The sequence below is a fragment of the Balaenoptera physalus genome, assembly GCF_965194825.1.
Source record: "Balaenoptera physalus genome assembly, chromosome: 11".
Lineage (NCBI taxonomy): Eukaryota > Metazoa > Chordata > Mammalia > Artiodactyla > Balaenopteridae > Balaenoptera > Balaenoptera physalus.
The window spans coordinates 101,503,443-101,531,234 of NC_138896.1; the positions used below are offsets into that span (position 1 = coordinate 101,503,443).

The 27,792-nt window shown below is 38.7% G+C and overlaps 1 protein-coding gene and 1 long non-coding RNA gene across 21 annotated transcripts in view; one reads left to right on the plus strand and one right to left on the minus strand.

Annotated features, from left to right (window-relative positions):
• The window catches only part of GRM7 (glutamate metabotropic receptor 7), a 1,143,247-nt gene that overhangs the window by 688,326 nt on the left and 427,129 nt on the right, over positions 1-27,792 (plus strand). The window contains exon 1 of one of the 20 annotated variants that reach the window (XR_014250541.1): positions 13,400-13,463. The exons of the other annotated variants lie outside the window; for them this stretch is intronic. The gene's annotated coding sequence lies outside the window, so the exon portion shown is untranslated. Of the gene's footprint in view, positions 1-13,399; positions 13,464-27,792 lie in introns of those variants that run through there. 20 annotated transcript variants of the gene reach the window in all.
• Positions 1-27,792, minus strand: part of LOC309637593 — a 140,511-nt gene that overhangs the window by 103,940 nt on the left and 8,779 nt on the right. The gene's annotated exons all lie outside the window — the stretch shown is intronic.

The following is a 27,792-nucleotide window of genomic DNA, read 5'->3' on the forward strand; positions in this document are numbered from 1 at the left end:
AAGACAGAAATATAGATCAATGGAACAGGATAGAGAGCCCAGAGAGAAACCCACGCACATATGGTCACCTTATCTTTGATAAAGGAGGCAAGAATATACAATGGAGAAAAGACAGCCTCTTCAATAAGTGGTGCTGGGAAACCTGGACAGCTACATGTAGAAGAATGAAATTAGAACACTCCCTAACACCATACACAAAAATAAACTAAAAATGGATTAAAGACCTAAATTAAAGGCCAGATAATATAAAACTCTTAGAGGAAAACATAGGCAGAACACTCTATGACATAAATCACAGCAAGATCCTTTTGACCCCCCTCCTAGAGATATGGAAATAAAAACAAAAATAAACAAATGGGACCTAATGAAACTTAAAAGCTTTTACACAGCCAAGGAAACTGTGAACAAGATGAAAAGACAAGCATCAGAATGGGAGAAAGTTTTGCAAATGAAGCAACTGACAAAGGATTAATCTCCAAAATATACAAGCAGCTCATGTAGCTCAATATCAATAAAACAACCCCATCCAAAAATCGACAGAAGATCTAAATACACATTTCTGCAAAGAAGATATACAGATTGCCAACAAACCCATGAAAGGATACTCAGCATCACTAATCATTAGAGAAAGGCAAATCAGAATTACAATGAGGTATCACCTCACACTGGTCAGAATGGCCATCATCAAAAAATCTACAAACAATAAATGCTGGAGAGGGTGTGGAGAAAAGAGAACCCTCTTGCACTGTTGGTGGGAATGTAAATTGATAGAGTCACTATGAGGGTTCCTTAAAAAACTAAAAATAGAACTACCATATGACCCAGCAATCCCAGTACTGGGCATATACCCTGAGAAAACCATAATTCAAAAAGAGTCATGTACCACAATGTTCAATTCAGCACTATTTACAATAGCCAGGACATGGAAGCAACCTAAGTGTCCATCAACAGACGAATGGATAAAGAAGGTGTGGCACATATATACAATGGAATATTACTCTGCCTTAAAAAGAAATGAAATTGAGTTATTTGTAGTGAGGTGGATGGACCTAGAGTCTGTCATACAGAGTGAAGTAAGTCAGAAAGAGAAAAACAAGTACCGTATGCTAACACATATATATGGAATCTAAAAAAAAAAAAAAAAAAAAAAATGGTTCTGATGAACCTAGTGGCAGGGCATGAATACAGATGCAGACATAGAGAATGGGCTTGAGGACATAGGGAGGGGTAAAGGTAAGCTGGGATGAAGTGAGAGAGTAGCATTGACCATTGAGATATGTACCCTACCAAATGTAAAATAGGTAGCTAGTTGGAAGCAGCTGCATAGCACAGGGAGATCAGCTCAGTGCTTTGTGACCACTTAGAGGGGAGGGAGGGCATATGGGGATATATGTATTCATATAGCTGATTCACCCTGTTACACAGCAGGAACTAACACAACATAATATAGCAATTATAGTCCAATAAAGGTGTTAAAAAAAAAGACATAATCCAGTGAGAAAAGGTCAAAGACTTAATGAAGACTTAAAAATACATGTATACAAAAGGGAAATAAGCATGTGAAAAGTACTCAATGTCATTATCATCAAGGGAAGGCAAATAAAACTTCCTGAGATGCCACCTTGCTGCCTCCAGCATGGCTAAGACTAAAACTAATACTGAAAAAAATAAACAAAACAAAAAATCTCTGAGAACATCAATGTCGTCCACAAACTAGAACACTCATATATTACGGGTGGGAATGTAAAATGGTACAGCTGTTTTAGAAATGTGTTTGTCAATTTCTTACATAATTCAACATATACCTGGTCTATAACCCAGCAGTGTCACTCCTAGTTTATATTTTAAAAAAATGAAAGCCTGTGTCCACTTAAAGACTTGAACATAGAGGCACCTAGCAGGTTTACTCATAATAGTGTCAAAATTAGATGTGACTCAAATGTTCATTAAGAACAAAAAGGATAATAAGAATTGTGTTATACATGGGAATACTATTCAGCAATAGAAAGGAACAAACTACCGATATACACAGCCATATGGATGGATCTTAAAAACCTGTGGGATAAAGGAAGCCAGGGACAAAAAAAAAGCATACTGAATAATTTCATTTCTATGACATTCCTGAACAGTCAAAGCCAGTGTGTGGTGATGAAACTCAGGATAATGCTTGGCTTTGGAGGACGACGTGGTTAACCAAAAAAGAATTTTGGAGATTGATAGAAATGCTCCTGGTCTTGATTATGTTTGTCAAAGCCAGTTGAATCTTAAATCTTAGAACATCTTAAAATGTTTTACCTTGTGTAACATGGAAATTATTCCTCAATTTAAAAAAAAGTGTTTTTGAGATGAAATTAACCAGTAGGGTTAATTTTATCCAACATAATAAGGGAATTTTGAGTTGTGGCTCCATATTAAATGATTTTAGTTTCAAATATGTTACTTTTAATGGGCCCTTTGATCAGTGATACCTACTGTCTATGCTTCAGATATGCCATCTGTAAATCACCTTTATAAGAGAGTTATTTTGAAGGTCAAGTAAGACTAAAAGTGTTTAGTATCTAGGGCGTAGGATGTCATCAGTACAGGTAGTTTTGCTCCTCTTATTGCTTTTATCACCTTTATTATCATACATAAGTGGAGATCAGAAGGAGAACACAATAGTTTATTAAACACTATGTTTATTAAAAATCCAGGAGACAAAAATATAGCTAGTGAGAGAAATAGACATGGATATAGACAGTTATAGCAATGTGAGGTCTGTGTGTTTACTCTGGACTTCGTATCTGGCCTTCTAGAAGTCTGTGAAGCGACTTTACAGAATTATATGTTGAGTGCGTATTTATATTGATATGTACATTTTGGGGGATAGAGCTTCCATAGCTTTCTTGAGTCTCAAAGAGGTTTTGTGACCTCCGCTAAAAGATGAATTATATGTACTCATGGAATTACCTGTCATGACATTCTTTTATTCCAAGCACTTATCCAGCTTTTGATGGTAAAGGCAGAAGGACTCTAGAGAATAAAAGTTAGCGTGCCGTCTGTCGATCTCCTCACATTTATTTCTTGGGCTTTGTTTAGCTTTTACAATTGCCCACCACTTCTTGGAGTGAAGGTAAATGAGCAGGGAGATTGGAAGTTATCTCAGTATTATTGTGGACAGAATAATCCTATGTGTTATATAAACCACATACCTAGGAGACAATTAGGAAATGTGGGTAAGGAGCATTTTTGGATGCTTCTCTTCAAAACCATAGTGTTCTGTGACTTTAAAACTTAAATGTGGTTTAATAACATGGAAACTGACTCTGATAAGGGAAATGAAATTAGACTTAAAGGTAAAAAAGAGCATGACTAAACAAATCACTTGTTAATCACCAAAATGAAAAGTATTGGCATAGACAAGTCACCACGTTAGAAAGTGATTGCTTCCTGAATTCTTCACGTGAAAAATCTGTGGAAATACACAAGGATTGATATTTCTGTATTTGTTATAAATACAGCTGTATGTGAGAGAGACCAAAAATAACAAAATAAGCACAAGAGAGAGGTATATCTTTGTCTCACTAAGGTCTGAGCGGCTCTGTCTACAAGTCATCAGGGGCCCAAACTAATTCTGTCTTGTCTACCATGCCGAGGGCATTGCCCTCACCAGCAAGAATCAAGATGGCACACCACATATCTGCATTCCCACCAGGAAGGAGGAAATGAGAAGGAAAAAGAAACACCCTTTCCCTTTAATGCCATCGCCGGACATTGTAGGCATCCTCATGCTCATATATCTTGGGCAAAAGTTAGTCACATTATTCTTTTTCGCCAAGAGCTTAGATGAGTATTCTACAGAAAAAAGGAGAGTAGCTATTGATGGAACAATACATTTGAAACTAGATATCCCTAAAGAATTAAAGCTACAAAGAAAAAAAAAAACAACTCAGAAGATTCATTTTCCTTTATGCAATTTCTTTCAAAGGATTATATCATTCCTAGTAATTGGTAATGACCGCTGTTGGGAGCCAGAGGGTATAATTTTACTTTTCTCTGTTGGCAGGAAGCACTTAGAAGTGGTTAAAAGAATGAACTTATTTTCTAACATTATTTAACTGTAGAAATAACTTGTGTTAATAAGTAAGCATTTACATAAACACTAAACATCTGCTGATATTCAGGAAAAATAAAAATAATTGGCAGACTGAAAAAAGAGATTAAAACCCTTGCATGGTAGGCACTTGGGAAGTTGGAGTAAAGTCTAGTTCATTTATGAATGTATTAGATAATGCACTTGACTGCTAGTGAGAGAGTCCAATTAAGGAAGCTTATGAAAAAGAAAGATGGAGAGAAGATCAATATGGCTAGATTGGAAGGAAGTACAGACGAAAATGTGCGAGATCATTATGGTGGAGAGGTTGACTCGGGGTGGATGGTAAAGTGCCTTCTGAAGTTTGGTGTAGGGAGTTTAGATATTATTCTGTAGGCAACTGGGAGACATAGGCAAATGTTACGTTATTAGGTCTTCACTAATGATGTACTGAGAGGGAGTCAGGCGGAGTTGATGGAGTTCAACAAGGGGCTATTAAAAATGTGAATAACCAGGGAGAATTTTAATGTTTCCAAAGAAAGAAAAGAGGAGTGTGTTTCATTTACTGAGCAAAGTGTACTTGGCTAGGAGTCCAGATAATAGTTATTCTCTCAAATGCCTGACCTTAAATCATCTTTTTTTTTTTTTTTTTTTTAGGGTTTCGGTGTCACTGTGAGGGTATTGTTATATTTTTCACAGAGCCAGCATGGCAGTATAATGAAAATAGGCGTAAAATACATGAAAAAATACTAAATGCCATTCAAATCCTGTATACTTGAATCATTTGAATGAGTCCTTAGATATAATCATAATAGAGCAAATAGATGATTAAAGTAGTGTTAGGTTATTATGGTCCTTGTATTTTAATTGTGATACTTGTTGTGAGACAGGGAACCATATAGGCCACTACTCAGTTCAGGTGGCAGCAGTGCAAAAATATTCAAAGGACGTTGGCCACCATTCAGGTTCACTTCCAGGATATTCAGTCTTTTCCATAAACTCAATTTGTGTGCCCAGTCCTGTAATGGATCCTGCAAGTGGAGTGACTTCCTCAAAATATCCCCTGGCAACTAGGATTTAAGGCCTTTAAATCCCTTGTATGTATTAAAAGTCATACAAATAACTTGCCTTCGAGAGCAAATTATCAAAGAGACTTACTACTCTTCCATTTCTGTTGCTAGAAGTGAGAGGCCCAAAATGGATGAATAAATTCCCTTAGCCAGAGGACAAAGGCTTTTTTTTTTTTTCCTCTATTATCAGAAGTGATAATGGGACACAGGGAATCCACTCCTTGCATTCACCCTCCAAAATAAAAACCAGTGGAAGATATCTGACCTACATTCAGATTAAATTACAACTTGTTCTTCAGTTGCTTTTGATAGTGAAAGAGGGAAGAGAAAACGCCAGGTAGGAAATCAAGCAGAGAAAACAATTTGTTATAGAAAGGAAAGTGCATTAACTCTAAGCTCCCTGGTGTTAAAAGCTAGTTTGAGATGGTTCTGATGTTGGCCGTAGAAATGACTGCCTTGAAGAGAGCAAGTTGTATTTCCCTTCTCACCTGTTTCCCCCATTGCCCTGGTGTCCTTTTGGATGCAGAGCTCCACATCGTCTCATTAGGCCTTCCCAAAGAGAACGGTGTGCCCTGGGCTGAGAAATGTTAATTTGTCCACTGATGCTCTAAGGTAAAAGTTCTCACTCTTTTCTGGAGCTCACACTCCTTTGAGAATCTGATGGACGTTACAAAGCAAAGCTCGTAAAATATTTGACTAGAGGATGAGGTTAGTTGTTGTTTGACCTGCCCAGGGTATTTAAATGAAATTGAATTCTTTGTCAACACTGAAAACTTGGGAGATTTCCTGCAGATAGTTAGATTTTTGGCTTTCCAAAGATAGTCCTGGACATGCCAGCAACTGGCTATAAAGCCAAGTGGTTGATGGTCCTTTAGACCATCATTCTTCGGTATACATCTGCACATTCATCTATACATTCTTCAGTATAGATGTTGCCCATCACTCTATTTTAAAATATCAACTTTACTCATTTCCATTAAAACCTTTTTGACTTATGCAGGCCTAGGTAGATGTTGTAGTTTATAATCTCTTTCTTTTAGTTCCATCCACAGGAAATGATGATGATGATGATGATGATGATGATGATGATGATGATGATGAAACTTATGTAGTGTTCATCATTTTCCAAATGTTGTTGTAAGCATTTTAAGCATTTCAGTTCGCTTAATCCTCATGGCATCCCTAAGAGTAGGTTCTATTTCAAATCCTACTTTGTAGCTGAGGAAACTGAGGCACACAGAGTTAAGTAACTTGCCCAAGGTCACAGTGCTAACAAATGGTTCAGTCAGGATTTAGACTCCAGAGGTGGGGCTTTGAACTACCCTCTTAATGTTGCCCCCATTTCAGACTAGGTTGATGAGATCCCCACCCTTTGAGGGACCCCAGAAGAATCTCTTGGGCACTGGAAAGGCCTCTCAGAAAATGCTTTAGAAATGCTCACTTCAAGTACCTCATGAACCAGACAATTATGGAAACTGAAAATTGAGTTGTTTCATTATCCTATTGTAAGATAATTGATTAAATCAGAACATGAAAATTGTTCAGCATTTATGAAATCTAACAAATGATGGCTACATGAGTATTGCTTAAAAAAGGACGATGATCAGTGAATTAGTGTTTCCAAGTGGAAGGAGCACAGCTTTGCATGTTGTGAACTCTCATGGCATGTGCTCCACGTGGACGGCCACCCAGCCTTCTTCCCCATCCCAGGAGCTTGCCCAGGACCACAGGTGCAGGAAGGAGTAGTGTTCCTCCCTCATGCGTCAAGGTTACCGTGCTAGGCTCTCTTGGGCACAGTTGTTTTGCAGCCGAAGTCAGCAAGGCTATATAAGGAGCAGGGCCATCTTCATCCCACACAGCCCCGTGGTTGGTTTAAGGCTCTGCCGTTGCCATCTAGAAACTACTCATACATTTTTTTTTTTAACAAAGGGCCCCCATTTTCATTTTGCGCTGGGCTCCACAAATTATGTAGGCAGATCTGATCAAGAGGCAGCCGGTCTTGGGGTATCACTTCCCAAGGGCAGGGAGCTTTATCCGTCTGTTCACTGAACCTCCAGAGCACCCAGAACTGTACCCCGCACACTGTAAGCACCCAGTAAACATTTCTTTTTTTAAAAAAATATTTTATTATTTATTTATTTATTTATTTTTGGCTGTGTTGGGTCTTCGCCTCTGTGCGAGGTTTTTCTCTAGTTGCGGCAAGCGGGGGCCGCTCTTCATCGCGGTGCGCGGGCCTCTCACCATTGCGGCCTTACTGCGGAGCACAGGCTCCAGACGCGCAGGCTCAGTAGCTGTGGCTCACGGGCCTAGTTGCTCGATGTGGGATCTTCCCAGACCAGGGCTCGAACCCGTGTCCCCTGCATTGGCAGGCAGACTCTCAACCACTGCGCCACCAGGGAAGTCCCCAACATTTCTTAAAGAATGTTAAGTGTACAAGCTCTAGCTCAGCAGACTTCTTCTGTGAAAGGCAAGATAGTAAATATTTTTGGCCTTGCCAGCAATATGATCCATGTTGCAGTTATTCAACTCTGCTGTTGTAGCTCAAAAGCAGCCATGACAGTAGAGGAAGGGGTGAGGTCAGCTGTGTTCCACTGGAACTGTATCTACATAGGTAGGTCATGGGCTGGATTTGTTTAACAGGCTATAGTTTGCTGAGCCCTGCTCTAGAATCGGACTGTTCAGATTCAAACTGTAACAGTGCCACTTATTCTGTGAGTTTGCGCTAGTTACTTAACGTCTCTGAGCTTTAGTTTTTGGTAAAACTGGGATAACAGGAGCGCTTTCCTCATGGGGTGGTTGTGAGAGTTAAATTAGATAATGTATAAAAGGCACCTAGCCCAGCTTAGCACATGGTGACTGGGAGATGCTGTAGCTGTTACTTCTCTAATCATTGCTGTTAACGGGTTGACTTTCAAAGCTCTAAGCATTCTGCAGCTGATAAACAGATAAGAGACGATTTCTTCAAATCCTTTTCTGGATCAGTCTTGAGGGAAGAACAAATATTCTGTTAAATATCCCAAGAAAACAACCTTTCTCCACCTTCGTCTACAAATTCTTCATGGTAAAGAAGTGATGATTTTGGTCTTCATAGGGGATCCCTGTTCACTGCAACTAGTCAGCGAGGAGGCAAAACACCCCCATTTATTCTCTGCAGGAGACCTACTGTCCTTGAAACTCAATTTCTCATCAGTAGAATGAAGGGGCTGCACTAGAAAAATGCCCAACGCCCTTTTGAAATGGGAGAGGTCCCATAATGTAGACATTAACCGCTTAGACTCTGGAGCGACATTTGGTTTTAAATCCTGCCTCTACTAGTGTTCAGCCTGTGATGTTCAGTCAACTCTCAGAGGGGCCACCACCTTTCTAGCTCCTGGAGTAAACGGTCTACCCCACCTCCTTTCCGGTTGTCAGATTCTTCATGCATACAATAAGGAATCAACACATTGCCTTGACTCTTCAAGCGTGATTTTGAATTAAACCTGATGTTTATAAAAGGGTGCTCAGAAATATCCCCATTTCACTTTTATGCTTTGGCCACACTGTTTATTTGCTTCAGTGTTTTCAGAGAAGAACAAAACCCAAAATGGTCTAACGATTATTATACTCATTCAAGGCGTTTAAACCATGTACCTTTTTACTATAAAGGGTGGTGGAGAGAAGTTGGTTGGGTGAAACTTCTAGCAGTAATGGCTTGCTTTCTCCTTTGAAGACAGTGTTGATGAGAGCTGTGTAATTTTTCTTATAATTAAAGCAGGTTCTACCTGGATACCACAAAGCACACCAACCAGCTATGAAATGTCATCCCCAGCTGGATTGCTGCAAACTCCCCCGCCGGGGTTGCTGTGTTTCCACCCTTGTTCCTCTATAGTCTGTTTCTCCACAGAGCTGCATAAGTCACCTTATGAATCTAACCGTGCCACTGCCCTGGGAATATTGCGCCCTTAGCACTTAGACAAAATGCACATCTCTCACCAGATCACAGGGCTGATGCAGATGTTCCTGCATGACCCCCTCTGCCCCTCATTCTGTATACTGGCCTTTCCCTATTCCTCCAGAGTGTACCATGCTTATCTGCTTTCAGACCCCGCCTGGCTGGTTCCTCTGTCTAGGACAGCACTGCCCCAGAGCTCTGCATGCCTGCTTGTCTCCTTGTTATCCTTCAGGGATCAACTCAAACATCAGGGCACACTGATTACTCTGGGACATTCTGTTTTATTCGTGAATTTATGGTTTCATCTGTTAGAAGGAAAGCACTATGAAGAAGGGACTGTCTTATTCAGTGTAGTCCCTACAACACTGCCTGATGCATGGGAGATGTTCGATAAATACACATTTATTGAGTGGATAAATGAATGAATGAATAAGAATGATTTCTGACTGTAGTTTGTTTAAAGAAACACATTTAAGCAAGCGGAAAAGCTTACCTGCTCACCATTTTATCACTTCGGTATCAGAGAAAACGCTGGATGGTAACTGGAGTGCCTCTGTGGTTTTCCGTAGTTATTCTCTGGTAAGAAGCTTTGGGAGGTTTTATAGTGAGGTGACCCATTTGATGTAGTATGATGGTTATTTTGTCTGTGAGACTGTAGACTATAGACTTGCAACACACACACACACACATAAAATAAGGGACATCAAGTCCCTAAAGAAAGGGGCTCAGGAACCATTTGCTGAATACCTACTATGTCATGTCCTAAGGAATATTCTAGGCTCTGGAAATGCAAAATTGAATAAGCATGGCTCCTTGAAGAATTTATCATCTAGTAGGGTATAGAGATAGTTCAATAAATGAGGAGCACTTTGATAAATTTTCTGCTGGAGACTTTTAAAAATTGCTAAGAGGGTCTAAGATAGAGTGATTATGTTTCTCAGGGTATTTGAGAATCCTTGTCTAGGTAACTAGACCTCAAAAGTAGAATTTGCCAAACAGAAAAGAAGAGGATGCCATTTCTGACAGAGGATCTGCCTAAGCAAAGGCTTGGAAGAGTCGAAGTGGGTTGTACATGGAATTCTTTGCCCCATTTCCCATGTCTTATTTTAAGGTTCTGGCTACTGAGTAATGCAAGTTACCCTTTATTACTTATCAGACTCTCTCTTTTTTGGAAATCCTAAATGAGGGAGGCCTTTGAGGTAGAGGCAGATTGGGTGAGGGGCCTATAAGGCTTTCTGTGAAGGGCCTCTCTGCTATCAAGATGCGTTTTTAGGAGGCCATGTCCGTTTTGTTACATTGTTGTCTGCACGTTGCTTATTATCTCCCAGTCCCACCCATAAAGGCATTTTGTGAGGATATCTTGATCATGCAAGATCAAGAGTCTTTTTGGTAAAGAGTAACCTAGTCTTTTAAGTAGCAGAGCGAATCTCTCTGAACAGCCATTGAAATCTGCTTATCTCTGTGTCAACAAACTTCATCGCACCAGGAAGCTCAATAGCTCCCGTGGATGCTGGTATCTAGAGAGGAAAGTCATTTGGCTCTAATTAAGCTTCCACTCCTTTCTCTTTCTCCCACAAGAGTATCATAAGAATTGATCCATGAGCACAGACATAGGAAACAAACCTACGGTTACCAAAGGGGAAAGGGGGGGAGGGATAAATTAGGAGCTTGGTATTAACATATACACACTACTCTATCTAAAATAGATAAACAACAAGGACCTACTGTATAGCACAGGGAACTATATTCAATATCTTGTAATAACCTATAATGGAAAAGAATCTGAAAAGGAATATATATATGTATATATATAACTGAATCACTTTGCTGTACACCTGAAACTAAACTAACACAGCATTGTAAACTAACACAACATTGTATAATTCAATTAAAAGAAGAATTGAGCTATGAGTGTAGTTTGCTCACATCTATTATGTGAGTTTATTTATTCATATCCAACTGAGCCTAGATAGAAACCTAGCAGTAGGAAACAAATTTTTATCACTGTCGTAATTAACTAAGGTAATCAATACTTTTGCAAAACCATTCCGATTAGTATACATTGGATTTCACATGTCCACCTGTAGTCTCTTGCATAATGCCCACCACAGTCTTGTGAACTTTTAAGTTTCGTTCATTGACCCTTGTAAGGGATTCCCTTATTGAATGCTTAATGGCTATAAAAGTTTCATTCCTTTTCGCCTTCTTTTTGTAATTTGGTGACTTGCCATAGGAAATTGTAGGTATTATTACCCAGTTAGCTTCTTGCCCTTTCACATTTTTGAGTTTCCGGTGATTGAGCCATCTACGTGTTGGACGTTGTGCAAAGCATTTTATTTAATCCTTACGCTCCAACCCTAAAAGTGAGGTAGTACGTTTTTGCATCATATATTTTTTCAGTTGACACTACTCAGGCCCAGAAAATAAAATAGTTTACAAATCACATCCAGTGAGTGACATGGCGGCCTGATTCCAAAGTCCATTATCTAACCACTTTATTTATTTATTTGTGTGTTTGTTTAATCATTATTAAGCCATTATATAACATAGTGTTTCCTTGCCAGCTTCCTTCTCTAGGTTTAAACCTTATTCTCTTTCTCTGTCTTTTCACTGTCCTATTTCTTAGCTAGCTCCCTTCTGACTTCATTGGTATCCTGTCTTCTAGGGTCATTGGAGGATGGACAGAAACATGCTTAAACCTAGAGCACAGGGCACCAAGGAATGGTGATCAGGTTGGGAAAGTAGGCTTTATGCCAAAATTCAAAAACGTGGAGGCCTAGGATTTAAGTAGGTAATACTACCAAAGGAAGCAGACAGGGTTTGAAAGCAGTGGGGAGTAGCATGAACAAGGGCAACTCTAGGGTACACATCCTTGTTCAAAACGAAGCTACTATTCAGCTGTGGACAAAGGGACCCATTGTGGCTAAATTGTCTGATTCTTCAAGGAGAGCTATAAATCCCGATTTTTCCAAGAACATTCCAATTTTTGAAGTGGTGGCCACTAATTTGAATCCATTAAGACGACCCTTGTGTACTGTAAGACTAGGGATGTTTGCCATCATTCCTCGTGTCCTCCTCTATTATTTCAAGGAAATCTGTGCCGTAAACTCTGAGTGCATTGTTGCCACTCTAAGAGCTTATGAAGAATCAGAAGGAAAGGAAGATGACAAAAGGGTAGTTGAGCGGTGGGGAGGGTCCAGTCGTGCGCACAGATGCTGAAGGAGCAGGAAAAGATATGTAAATGTGGCAATCCAAGGTGAGTACTGAAAACCCCAAGGGTTTTGTAAAAGTACTTTGCAACTCATTTAAGGTATATGTGAAAATTAATGAGTGTACCCTGCAGCACGTTCCAAATGAAAGGCATTGGCATTGGTCTATTGCTAAGTTGGAGCCAGATGGAACAGTCAAAGCTGACAGTGTAAATGATCTGTCTGTGGTCACAGCCTTTCATCCACTCATTTGGAATCTCTTTTCTCCCTCTTTTCTGCTAGAGCATTTGGCTAGCAAGCCAAGGCTGCCTAATTGGAATTCCAAAGTCCATGTTGGCTGCTCGATACATTTTTAAAGAATATTACTTAATTTGTAAAACTGAGGTCTTAGAAACGCTCAAGCCGCGTGGAAGAGCCCGGTGCTTCACAGGATGGTTATAAGCAAAGTGGGACTCATAGAGCAAGGTTGTGGAGGTACTCGATAGCACTGATTCTTCACTGTTTTTCGTGGGAAAGGTTCTGGTCAGCGATTTTGATTTCCAGCAGTCACTAAACGTTAGCCCCACAAAGGCCCCTTGAGATGCTCTGCTGTGTTCATCTCGTTTTGTGGATGAAGAGCTGAGACTTAGGGATAAACTGAGTCTCCATGAGCAGAGGCTGCATCTTGTCCTCTGCATCCCTAAGGCTGTGGTCAAGTTGCTATCCGATGGGGAGTGGGGGGTGGGCGGAGCTTGTCCTTTCGTTCCCTGTCTTTGAGAGCTGCACTTTTCTCTCAATCTGCCTCAGAGCAAAACAGGCCAGGCTGCCTCTCTTGCTCCCTTTCTAAGCTGCCTGAATGCTCTTCTTTTTCATTTTCCAAAGATGGCCCTGCTGAGAGGTGCGAGTCTTCTGATGGCATTAGCTCCTTAATCCTCCTAAATGCTCTGGGAGGCCAGGTGGCGTTGCGGGGAAGGGTATCCGGCCATCGACGTTGCCTTGGGACCCCTGAGCTAGACAGTGGTCAGTGCTGGGTGTGGGGCAGTGTCTCCATCCTGACTCCAGGGTCGCTGTGAGATCCAGTAAGCCCTAGAGCACCTCTGTCTCCGTAACAATGAAGTTGAAAAAGGGTTGAGAGAGAGAGAGAGAGCACGCGAGAAGCTCTGATATACCTCACCATGATGAAATAACCAAAGGAAGGTATGGTAAGCATAATAATACACTAGAAGAAAAAAAAAAATACTAGTCTGTTTTTCAAGGGGAAAAAAAATCCAAAATACAAGTTAAAGCCAGTGCTATTAAAACTCAATTTTTCTGGCTACAAATTGAAGGATTCAGTACAGCAGAGTGTTACTTTTCAAAAGAAAGCATTTAGTTTGAATACACTCTGCTTGACAGTCACCTAAATTGCTGCATGAAATTACAAGAACTGGTCTTGAAAAATAAAACCATGTCATGGAACATGGAGTTTCTCAGTGGAGGTAGAGGTTGCTGGAAATTGCTTTTTGCAAGGCAGGACAAATTACATCAGAAAGGATTGTTTGCGTGTGACCAGAGTTGTACCCAGAAATTACATGTAACAAAGAAATCTCTGTGAATTAGCAATGCTTTTGAACATTGTTATTACTTACCTTTGAAAACCTTATGTAGGGAACACAATGCGCCTACTTACTTATTTTTTTACCAAACAAAATAATTTCTGTTTTGTTATGTTTTTTCAATACAGCAAAAAACATCCAGCTCAGAATTTTTGGTGTAAACTCAGTGAAACCCAGAAAAATATATTTATTTTATGACAGTCTAAACAGAAACTGTGCACTGTATCACATTTCAAGTTGCCGAATGTACTTGAACCTACAATCATAAAATCACATTCACTTTTTAACTTGAATAATTCATTTTTTTTCAACAGAGGTACCTAACCAACTATTCTAAAAATAAGTTTTATTCTATATTTAAATGTAACTTGAACTTGTTTTATATCCACTGAACTGACCCTTTGACATTGGGATTGCAGGAGGCCCCTTTAGTGTTTAAACAGGGCACTTATTTGATTTTGTAACAGCAACTGGTAGTTTTCCATACAGAGGGGAGATATCTGTTGAAATTGGATATTGTTCTCTGGTGCTTTTGTCTGTTGTTTCAGGGAAACTCATAACTTTTAGTGCATTTGGAATTTGTTGTTAATTGTGATTTTTCCTTTTTTTTGAGTCAAAAAAAAAAGGTGGAAATTGCTTCTTTGTGGAAAATTGAAATGCATTGATGTATACTGATTACAGGAACTTAAAAGGTCCACGTTGATGGTGTTATATATTTTGGCAACTATTGATTAGGCCTACCTCACTATCTTTGGTTGGCAAGGAGAAAAGAAAGCTGACGTTTTTTTGTTTGTTTGTTTTTCTTTCTCTATTAGCAAAACAATTCAAGAAGATTATTCTGTCTCCCATAATGAAATCAAGCTGTTACCACAAGACCTTGAAATGTTAAAATGTTGTGCAATGGGTTAATGAGAAAATTGTATGAATTGGTATTCTGATGAGGTGTCTAGAGGCTGCGGTTAGAAGTATTGTTGTGAGAGCTTAGTTTGCAGACCCAGCGAAAGAAGGGAATAGACGCCTGCCCAGCTGGTTATAAACACCCCTTGAGGTTTTTCATTAGCCCCCATAGAGAGACCCCCTCATGCCTCCATGTTTCTCAAATGTCTTCTGCACTAATTTAGAGTCAAGGTTGTGTTAAGATATAATCTTTCAATAATGGTAAATGACCCTCATACAGATATAAAATGAACCCATTAAAATTTTTATTTAACTAGTTATTCATGGAGGACCCTGGGTGATGTTATAACCAGTTCAGAAGAGAATCCAAAGAACAGACACATTTTTAGATCAGGAATACTGAAGCATACTTGCATATGGATGCAAAATTGGATTGGGGGGAGGGGTAGTCAATGGAACCTCCACCAAGCAGACTGTATTTGCATGTCTTTGGACAAGACTTATTTCCTATTGCCATCAGTTATCTACGATGCAGAGTTGTGACCTATCTCAAAGGCAATAAAAAGACAGAGCCCCCATAGAATCAGAAGCAGATAGCCTAGAAGGAAAGGTGTTCTCTAAACAAGGCATAATCTTCCATGGAAGCACACAGTTTCTACTACTGTTGTATGGTGGGACCCATAATTCATTCTGCTCACAAAAACACACCTAAAATTTAACAGACAATCTTTCCCAATGTGGAAAGAAGGGACTTGTACAAGAAAGTCAGAATGGACACTCCCATACTCTTTCTTGCTTTAAGCTTCATCAAAGATATTCTGCCAGAAGCATAACTTTGCTGACTCTTATTTTTCAAACTGAATGGTGCTCAGTCAACCTTTGCTGCTCATTAGAATCATTTGAGGAGCTTTGAAAAAAATCTGATGCCTGGACCCAACCCCAGAGATGCATTTTAATTGTTCTGGGTTCACCCCCTACATCTGTGTAAAGGTCCTGAGGTAATTCTAGTATGTGGCCATGCTGAGAACTACTGCACTAAAGAGTTGGGGATGACTTCTCAGCCGTTTCTCCTGTGATGATTTAGCCAAGCTGGCAAAACCAGAGGCCTTTGGGGGCCAGGCTGATGATGTAAATGCATGAAGAGCTTGCTTCTCCTCCTCGTTCAAATTAAAGTTGATTTTTCTGTTGCCTAAGGAAGATATGAGCAAATTCAGTCTGTGGGCTGCTGTTTTGTGACCCAAGTCCTCTTGCTGTGTCTTTAACTAGGAACATCTTCTCACCTCTTTCATTTTAACCCTCCCTCTCCACTCCCCCAATCTTTTGCATATTAACTCCTACCCTTCCTTTAGATTCATATGTCTCAAACTTTAGTGTGCATCAGAATCACCTGGAGGGCTTTTCATGTGCCTGCCACTGGGTCCCACCCCAAGATTTTCAGATTCAATAGATGTGGGGTAAAGCCAGAAAATTGGCATTACTGACAAGTTTCCATGTGATGCTGGTGTTGCTTATCTGGGACCATACTTTGAGAACCACTGCTTTAAATCTTAACTTGTTGTCATTTCTTCTGTGCTGGATTGATAACTGAATTAGCTCTTCACTGGAGTCTAGCTAGACTGCACCTCATTGTGGACAAAGATGGTCTTCTAGGCACCCATAGTATCTTTAACATTTGTATTGAATCATAGACAAAAAGGTATTGAATCGTGGATAAACATGAATGCTTAAGAAGTATTCATCTTAAGACATACATTTTTCTCAGCACTTCCTCATTTTCTTTGAGTTACTTTTTCTCAATTCTCAATGTCTTACGTTGCTTCCTATTCATCCAGGGATTTACTCTGTGACACCTCCGCTTGGTTTAAAAATGGTTGCCTCTCCAGGTTGCATGTTCTTTATCCTCAAAATGTTGCAGCTTCAGCATCACCTGGAGTTTATTAGAAATGCAGAATCTCAGTCCTCACCCTGGACTCACTGAATCAGAATCACACAATGTCAAGGTCCCTAGCTGAGGAGTACAGAGGACCGCACTTCCAAGTTCAAAAAACACTCCTCTCTTATCAGCCTAAATGCATCCTCAGTCTATCCTGTATTAGTATTTCAAAAAAGCCACTTGAGCTGGTAGCTTTCTGTTTTCTCAGGGCTGTCTCAACTGAGTGCCTATCGAATCTTATCACATTTGTGTTGTACTCTTAGCAGGTGATAACTGCTTCCCGTACCCTTCCAGGGAGATCATTGTTTCTGTTTTAACAGGGTATTTCCCAGCCCCATCTAAAAGAATTAAGGAAACAGAACTCTTAAATATTGTGACAGATTCATGGAGAAGAAAGACATCCCAGGGAACTTTAACTCATACACATGTTTTATTGAAGAAAGCCATTTCTGGGTGGGTAGGACACAATCACTTACTCTTACACCTCAGCTTCATCTTATTTCTCCATTGTCATCTTTCTGGTCCTTCCTCCCCATCTCTTTCCTTACTCCCCTCCATGACCTTTTCCTCTCTTCCTCTCATATTCTTAGACATTTGTACATTACTTTATAATGTAAAGCAACTCATTTGGAGTCTCAACTTCCGTATGATACAGGCCAGAGAACACACACGCTCAATTTCCACATGAGTAACTGAGGCTAGGATGATGCAGCCTTCTGATGCCCAACCTGGCGATGAAGAGTTTGACCTAACCTTCCTAAGAGCTGTCACTGAGAATGTATCCTTAAGACATAGGACTGTATAGGAGGGCATGTTTTAGGCGATTGCAGAAGATGACACACCACCACACTGCATGTGAAATTTCTCATTTTAACCACTACCTCTTTAATGAAATATATGTATAACAGTGCCTGTCCCTTTATTGTAAACACATTGCCTCTGTTTAAGAGAAAACGAACAACCTCTAAATTTTAGTATCTCCCTTCCAAAACTGTGACTTCATCCCCAACCCAGTTAATTGCAAAAGGCTAATTTGTTTAATTTCTCCCTTGATTCCCTGCCAAGATACACAGTAGCTGCTAAAAGAGTGTCCTGTGTCAGGCTCCCATAGATGGGAGCTTCTTTACACACTGGACTTAATCTTTAACGTACTTCCGAGTCCTGATCTGGTCTAGGACTTAGTGCATGCTCCGTAACTATCTTAGATGAAAATTGCTGCAGGATCAATGGCTAAGATAGAGGACTAGAATATACTCTTCGAATTCTAATTGTCAGGTTCTTTGTGGGTTATATTTCAGACTAGCTCAAACCAAAAGTGAGGCCACATTATCACTTACTCATCTTTTTGACCCAATGAAATACAGCCCTAGCCCTTAGGATTTGTAACACCTAAGTATTTTTGACTTTTGAATGTTTGTTTTTTTTCTTGTTGTGCAAGTGAGAACCACATACACAGTATAAAGTATAGAAAAATACTTTATTGGTACAGTAATATAACATATTAGTTATTGTTATCATTATGCTCAAGGACAGTTGGTTTATTGTGAAAGTACAACGCCTTCCCAGATTACAGTTAGGTTTTGTTATAAGGGTTGTTTGTTTTGAACTTGAACCAATGAAAAACAATATTATAATTGGTAGTTAGTTCAGTCAAAGAAAGGATGCTTAATCTACCACATGACCAAACTCTCATTGCTTGGACTTGAATGAAAAATAAAATATATATATAGATATAGATATAGATATGATAATGTTTAATTTAGGCACCCCAGGGCCCGGTCAATTTGACACATAAAAGGAACCATTACAACCCTAGAGTCCAGTTTTAACCTCATATTTTCTCCCTCATAAAGACTTTGGCCCGCCACACTAATCTGGATAAGTGATTTCTAGAATGTTAGATTTCATGGACTAGACACTTTTCTAAGAAAACAAAAATGTGTGAGCTAGAAGGAGATTTCCAATGCTTTATTTTGCCAAGTAAGACCATTTAAAACACAATCTATTTCTATCTACTATCCACATTATTTTGTAAAAGATGTCTCTTATTGGCCGCATTTGATCAAGATGGACATTCTGAACCAATAAGTAGTGGCCTGGGGTAGATGTTCATATGGTATGAATCTAGCTGTCCGGATCATCATCTGTTCATTAAGAAGAAATGGTTGTTCCTATACATTTTGAATATTTTCATTGCATTGTCTGTGTCCTTATAGTTTTCTTTTAATAAGACATGTTAAAAAGGAGTAGGGTGAGAGGGAATAAGATGAAGACAAAAGAAAATGGATGGAAAAGTACTGGCATGTTTTACATTTTTCATAGTTATTAGCTAAGAAAGATGGTTGTGATACCTATTTGTTATATTTGAATCTATTTTTTCCTCAGGCTACTATAGGACTAAGTAATAATTGATGATTTTTCAATATATTAAGAATTCTAAGTCATATATTACTGTGAGGATAAACACTTTTTGCTTTGCTATCTTGTCTTTTTTTTTTATATATATAAATTTATTTATTTATTTTTGGCTGCGTTGGGTCTTCGTTGCTGCCCGCGGACTTTCTCTAGTTGTGGCGAGCTGGGGCTACTCTTTGTTGCGTGCATGGGCTTCTCATTGCGGTGGCTTCTCTTGTTGTGAAGCACGGGCTCTAGGTACGCGGGCTTCAGTAGTTGTGGCACAAGTGCTCAGTAGTTGTGGCTCCTGGGCTCTAGAGTGCAGGCTCAGTAGTTGTGGCGCACGGGCCCAGTTGCTCCGCAGCATGTGGGATCTTCCTGGACCAGGGCTCGAACCCATGTCCCCTGCATTGGCAGGTGGATTCTTAACCACTGCGCCACCAGGGAAGTCCTTGTCTTTTTAATATTTGCCTTTCAATTGTTATTGAATAACATTTTGATTTTTAAATTAATTTTGCAGTAGCATTTATATATTATGGGGAGTTTGATTTACTCAGCATAAATATTCTTAGCAGTGATAAGATGCATAAAAGCTATATTTAAGATACACTCAAAATGATAAGGTCATGTTTAATAGAAGATGCCTTAAAACAATTTCTGAAAAATAATCTTAATTAAGCATTAGTATTAGGCTGTTGGTTTGATTTTGTTTTTGACTTTAATTTTATCATGGTTAAACTAAATATAAAAATTAAAATTTGATAAAACCCAAACTCTACAATTTGTTTTATTTAAGCAAATCAGTGTTCAGGTAAATGAAAACATATATTTAATTATTAACTGAATAGTATTTTATATTTAAAAAAGTGAGTGACATCATTGTTTTAATTCACCTTCTTAAGCTTCTTAAAAGACCATCTTATTTCCTTTTTTCTAGTCTTCTTTCTAACTTACTGATTATTTAATGTATAGACTTTTTGATTCATTTATTATTGATCTGACAAACATACATTGAGCACCTATTTACATAGGTATTTACTTGGAGTTAAGGACATAATGATGAGTAAGTTGTGATTCCTGCTATCAGGTAGTCACTATCCAGATGGTAAGACAAGTAAATGAGCAAGTTCAGAAGGTATGGCAAGAGCTATGATAAAGTTTGAATCAGCAAGAGCATTGGGAGAAAATGTGTGAGATATAATTGGAATAAAGGGAATCCTCGGGTCCTTGCTGAATGGGCTGGATATAAACTGAGGCATTTCAAAGCAAGTAAATATCAAATACAATTATCATTTAGCTTTTTGGGAGGCCTAAGATTAGAAATTTCAATATTATTGAAACCGCGTTGCTTTGATCTCAGGGGAAAACAATGTCAGATCCAATATAGATGATTTCTGTAGTTTCTTTTCACCCCTGAGAATTTATGATTCTAGTATACACTTTGGTGTGAATATTAAATATTGTATGATAATGCTTTAGTTTTTCAACACATATAAAAACAACATATTACTGATTTACTCACAACTGAGTTGGTGTAAGGGTTGTGTTGAGGTTCATTAAATATTGGAATGTTTTGTCAAGTAAAGGTATAACTCATATTATCTGAAAGCCTTAAGCCCTAAAAAACCCCCTCAATTTATTCTAAAGAATTAAGGCGTGGGCCTAACCTGGATCAATTTCAGCGTGATCAGGATAGGTAAATTTCGGCATGACCCACATCTCCTCTTACTATAACCATCATCGCAACTGGAAGAAGTCTGGATAAAGATATCTGTTACAAAGCGTGCTCCTCCTTTGCCCCTCTGCACAACTGATTGCATGAGGTGTGGACATTTGACCAAATCATACGTTGCAGTACTGAGAGGAGAAGCCAGTTAGCCTTGGTGTTGGCTCTAAGAGTTGCCGTCACAGCCTTCTCTAGATGAGTGCACGCTAAAGTTATGAGGGAGCAGAAACCATGAGGAAGCAGAGGAAGTTCTCTGTGGAGACTGGAGTATAAAGATGAAAGGAGGTTGGAAGGTAAGACATCAAGCAGCCATAAGGTGTGCCCTAAAGAGCAGGTGATGGGTAGGTACCCTTGACCTTCATGCCTTTTCAGCTCCACTCCTATAAGACCCTGCTGAACACTGTTTCCATGGTGTGACTGCTTCTCCAGGGCTCCTTACCTTCTGATGTGTATGTCTGTGTCCGTGTACATAAGAGAGGAAGAAAGCTTGAGTTGGTTTATATTCATTGAAACCAAAGAACTGATAGTCTGAAAAGCCTGTTGAGTTGTGGTTATGGTTTTTCCTGCTGGGAACCAGTTTTACCAAACACATGGTCATATCTGGACTGTTTCTCCTAGTGCTGAAAACCGTGGCCCATGTCCTTCCCTGGAAAACTTCACTGTTGGCTCAGTGTCAGAAAGGGGAGCTGGTGACCACAAGGGAACCTCGCCAGCCTGAGTTTCTTCCAATGCCTGGCTGGTCCCATCAGAAATGGGTGTGTTTGCTCTATTAAAATGAAAGCTAAATTATTGTTTCTTTGGAAAGCCAGAAATATTTAGCATTTTATATCCTCATTAGTCATAAAAGCGTTTACCCCTCTTTTATTCTTATGGGGAAAGTTGAATCTATCTACACTAACAGTAACTCAGTAAAAGGTAGCATGTTGAGTCAGTGTATCCAGACCAGTTGGATAGTCCTTGGTCTCTGAAGGCAGAATGCTGCATTTAAATATGACTTCTTGTCATACTTCATGTGTGACATTTGGCATATCATGCTCCCTGGGTATCAGTTTCATCACTCGGTCAGTGCAATTTTCTGTCTTTTTTTTTTGGAATTGTGACAGCAGTTATGTTGTATAATTATTAAATGAGTGAGCTCTGGAACCAGTATCCTAGGTTCAAATCCTGGCTCCTCTCCTGGTTAGCTGTGTGATCGTAGGCAACATATGTGATGTATGTGGTGACTTTGTGTTTCAGCTTGTGCATCTGCAAAATTGAAGTAACAATGATACCTATTTATAGGCTGTCATGAGAGGTAAATACGTTAAAACATGTAAAGCACTGATACAAAACCTCGTAGTGCCTGGCACATAGCAAGAGCTCAGAAAAGTGTTTACAGTAAGTGTTTATTATCATAGAATGCTTTGTAAATTCTACGGCACTGTACCCATGTGGTGATGTTGAAACAAAGGTTTCTTGAGGCACAGAATGATGTATTTTGAGTTAATCTTCAAAGCACCTACAATTGACGGCTTGCTAATGGTTGAGTCTGTAATTTCTATCTCCTTATATAAAGACCAGTTACGTAGAAATGGTCCAGAAATGAGCTTTCCTATGGGACTAAGCAGTTTTATGAAAAAGCTTTTATCACCATTGTCCGACTTGCAGGTAAGGAGAATGCATTCGTTTCTAGGGATTTTAACTTGGCACCTTTCATGGATGCTAAATTTACTCTGAAAAGAAAAAAGAAAAAAAAAAAGCATCTGTTCTTCTTGTGCTGGCAGAGGTAGCAGAGAATGGTTCTTTTTGGCATCCTCTAATTTACTTAAGCTCTTTTTCTTCCCCCAGGCAGGTAAGTGGTGAGATAATTGATGAGGCTTTCTGGTTCCATGCACTTGGGTGTTTCTAAAGCAAGGGTGAAACATGGAAATAAAATTTGTTTTAAAGTATAGTTTTTAAAAGAGAATAAGGCAGAACATTCCAGAGTCTTTTTTTAATTTATTGTCTTATTCTATGTAAATCTAGTTCTTTTTACAGTGCTAAACAGATATTTTATATGACTTTGTGATCAAATAGAGAATATTTTATAAGACCTCCTTTTGTGCTTTATACCTCTTCTGTCTTATTAGTGAGGCAGATAGTTTCTCAGTTGTTAGGAATAGGAGACCTCAATGAATTGTAACATTTCTCCTCTATCCCCTTCAAGCAGAAATTTTTCTGTGTCATAAAAACTGATGAATGGAACAGTACTTACAAATATGTTTCCATGATCATTTATCTGCAGGTAGGCATTTTCTATTTGAAACTTCATGGGATTCCTTTTACCAAAGTTTTCCTAAGAAGGCTGAAGCTGTTTTCTGTTTGTTTTGTTTTTATGCTTTTCTTTAAACTTTGCTCCTCTAAATGTGAACATCAACCAGCGGCATCAACACCAGCATCACCTGGGAGGTTTTCAGAAATGCAGAACTTTAGGCTCCGCCCCAGACCTACTGAATCAGCACCTATATTTTTAAAACATATCTACACAATTCTTGTGCACGTTAACATTTTAGAAACACTACGTTGAAACATCAGAATTCCATTTTCCACAAGCTTTCAAGATGTGTCTCTTCAAGCCAGGATGATGGACTAGATCAGTATTTCCAAAATTAAATTTGAGAGTAGGTGTTGCAAGGAAAATGGTGTATTCGCTTTCTGTTTACTGCTATAAAAAATTACCGTAAAAGTTGTGGCTTAAAACAATACAAAACAAGATAGATTATCTTACAGTAATAGAGGTCCAAGACCAAAAGGGGTCTCAGATGTCTAAAACCAAGGTGTCTGCAAGGCTGTATTCCTTCTGGAGATTGGAATGAAGAAGAACTTGATTCCTTGCAATTTCCAGATTCTGGAGGCTGATCCCATTCCTTGGCTTATGGTCACCTTCCATCTTCACAGCTGATAGTGTAGCATCTTCGAATCTCTCTCTAACTCTTCTACTTCCCTCTTTCACTTACAATGACCCAGTGATTACTATGGGCCCACTAGATAATCCAGGAGCATCTCCCCACCTCAAAGTCAGTTGTCTATCCTAATTCCATCTACACCCTTACTTTTTCCTTGCCATGTGATGTAACATAATCAGCATTTCTGGGATTTAAGGATTGGGCATCTTTGGGGTGTCATTATGCTGCCTACATAAATAGGATCTGTGAACTAGTAAATCTGGGCAACGCTGATTAAACATAACTAAGAAGATACCTTTTATGCAGGACTTCTAAAAATCTTTATTGTATTAAAATCACATTATGAAACACCGAGAGTGAGATATACTGTGCAATAATCCCCAAATATATTTAGCCAAATACTCTTTTATTCACATTTACAGAAGTGGGGCTTCATTTGGGAAATGTGGACCAGAGGAATTTCCCTTCTTCCTCTCCATCCTATCCAAGGATTAACGAGCACACAGTGGAGCCCTGGGCTTGGAGATTTAGGACTAAGTTTTCGTCACTGGACCTAATCTCAAATTCCTTTAATTGTAGGCAGGTTACTTTACTTTTCTGTTTCAATTTTGATTGGTTTATTGGGAAACCTATATTCACATCTTTAACCTACCACTTACTCTTTATATGGCCTTGACTTTAATCTCTCTAGTTCCAAGTTCTGAGTTGTGGGACGTGTCAAGAACATAAGTCCTAGGGTGAGACAGCCTGGGTTAGATGCTAATGCTGTCACCCTAGAAAAAAGGGTCTTTTTCTTTAACCTCTTTGTGCTTCAGTTTTCACATCTGTTAAATGAAGGCAAGAGTGGTCTCAACCTCATAAAAATGTGAAATTAAATTAGATAATGCACATGAAATGTGAACTACAAAGCTTAGCACACACTAAGTTCTCAATACAAGTTTGGATGAGGAGTTTACTTTTCAGTTACTATTATTAATAGAAAATAAACACAAACACCAAATTCATATGCAAACAAGTAAATAGTTTAAGAAGAATGAGCCCCGTGCTTCATGGGGCAATCTTGATTTAAAGCATAAGAAAGAGTACTTTCGACTCTAAAAAACCAGAGGGAATTCAAAGTGAAATCATAACTGTTAAATGCAAACCAACCAGCGAGAAGAGTTTGGAAAGGCATTTGGCTGGATGAGTTGAGTTTAAAGGCTTTGGGGCATTATTTGGAAGAAATGCTTTTATCAGGAGTGTCATTTCAGGGCTTCCCTGGTGGCGCAGTGGTTAAGAATCCGCCTGCCAGTGCAGGGGACACGGGTTTGAGCCCTGGTCCGGGGAAGATCCCACATGCTGCGGAGCAACTAAGCCCGTGCGCCACAACTACTGAGCCCACGTGCCACAATTACTGAAGCCCGCATGCCTAGAGCCCATGCTCCGCAACAAGAGAAGCCACTGAAATGAGAAACCCATGCACCACAATGAAGAGTAGCCCCCGCTTGCCACAACTAGAGAAAGCCCACGTGCAGCAACAAAGACCCAACACAGCCACAAATAAATAAATAAAATAAATTTAAAAAAAAAATCATTTAAGATGAGTATCGACACACATGTAGCCTATTGGAGCCAAAATCACTGAAAGATTCTTCAAACTTCTACCCATGGACTTTTACTGGCAGTTAAAAACTTCACAAGGAAGAATTATTGACACACATAAAACACTTCAGCAGTTTTATTTTTTTTTTTAAGAAATAAAATGGAGTTCCTGACCTGATATTTTATTTTAAAGTTCTAATAAAACCAATTTTACATGAAAGCTGATTCCAGCAACATATTAATCAAACCAATTCAGAAGATTAGGTCTTGTAATTAAAAGTGCTGTCTATACCTTTGTAAAGTGACAGTTCAAATATATCTGGAACTACGGTGTCAGTATCCTTCTGAGGAAGGAAAGCATAATAGAGAATCTTAATTTGTCTCTATGGCATCCTAATAACTCATTAAGTTGTGATAGAAAAATGAGCTTTGAAGGAAATTGAGAGAAACACATTAATTTCCCTAGGTTTAATTAGCTAAGTAGAAATCACAATACTCATAAGCATAGATACACATAGTCACAAAATACTGATTACCAAAGTACCAGAGTAGTTGGCTTCAAGAGTGAGGAGTGGGTGGTGTGTGTGTGGTGTTTGTGTGTGATGTGTACCTGTATAGTATGTGTGGGGGGTGTGTTTGTGATGTCTGTGCATGTCCCTGTGTGATGTGTGCGTTGTGTGTGGTGTGTGTGTGTGATATGTGTATGTGGTGTGTATATGTGTGTGTGTACACGTGTGCTTTCTCTTGGATCTGCACACTAGTGCAGAGGACCAATGCTAACAGTCAAACTGGACAGATATGTTTTAAAATATCAGCGCTGTATTACGTAATTATAATAATAGCAGGGGCTCTGTCATCTGCTTTGAATAGGGAGATGCAGTTTGCAAAAGTCTGGACCAGGTGAATTTACAAGTTGGAACACCTTCTGCCTCTTTATTGCAATCTGTATTTAATCAGGTCTCAATAGAGCACTGCCTAGGGAACCTAGGGCTGGCTTTTCATGTTCTAACTCAGGTTTACTCCACCTGAGGCTTTGGGGCATGACTAGTGTGAGGTGGTACCTTGTATTTTGATTTGCGTTTCTCTGGTAATTAGCAGTGTTGAGCATCTTTTCGTGTGCCTGTAGACCTACTTTTGAAATCACACTTAATTTACCTCCTGGCTAGTCTCGGGAAAATCACCTTCTCACCTTTTCTTCCATTTATGAAACAAAACTATTGTTTACATTTGGTGCACTTACCCTGTTTGACACTCAAAGTAAATCATTTTTTAACAACTCTTTCCTCTACATGACAAAACAATTTTCAATAATAATCATGAAATGAAATGAATAATAATAGTAATAATGGAAGAAAAAGAAATTCTAGCAGTAAAAATCTTACTTTATTGCATTTCATATGTCTGCATGTTTATAATAAAACAATAAATAAATAAATATACAAATAAAAATTACAGTATAGAATAGAAAAACAGTAAGAGATGATACATTTTAAATACATTATCTTTTTTTAAAAAAAGGAAAAATATTGTACCTCCATATTGTTTGGCCCGTTATAGTAACAGATAGCATCCCAGTTTCTGTTAGGAAGCTTTAACTTCTGCGAATTTGTCAACTATTTTGTAAAAACTGATCTTTGCATACACGTGTTCAGTAGACACCTTAGCCAGATTTGTTCATCTATATTTGTTCAAAGTTGATCAAAGAGCACTTTTTATTAATTTTATTTCAAAAAGTTTTTTTTCCACAAGAAGCAATAGATATACAAATAGTAAAACTCTTACAGATAACCATAAAATTCAAAATTCATGAAATTCCCATTTCATCAGAAATTCCAGAAATTGCCAGAACACTGATATCTTTATTTCTTTGAGATTAGTTTTTCAAATGTCTCCATATTTGGAGATTTTTCCTTAAAATACCTTTGTCAAAAATTAATCGTAAACACCTATCATATTTTGTAAGACCTTCTGAAATTTTCTGTTTCTGTAAATTTCGTAAAATGGTGACCGATACCAGTTATTGACATTAATCCATTGCTTTAGAACAATTAACAGAACGGAAGTATTTATTGCAATGTTTCTTCGTCTTTACAATCACTGTGATATGACTGATAATTGCAAATGTACTCTTTAAGAATATGCGATATTAGAGGAGTTGGAGGCAAGGACTATGCCTGCTGTGAGCTTGGATTATCCCTAACAGTAGTGAACTTACTCTTGAAATGAATATATGTTAACTGAATCTGTGTATGTCAGGAGCCAGCTGCATAATTTGGGATTCTCTGAGTTCAGTTACAAGTAGAATACAATGTTTGTTAAAGAATAAGTGATAAAAATGGTGCTTATTTGGAGCTTATGTATATATTATCAAAACAATAGTCACTGCAATTGTTTAGAACTTAGACCAGGGGTCAGTAAACTTTGACTTATGGGTTAAATTTTTTCAGCTGCCTATTGTTATAAATAATTTTTTAAATGACC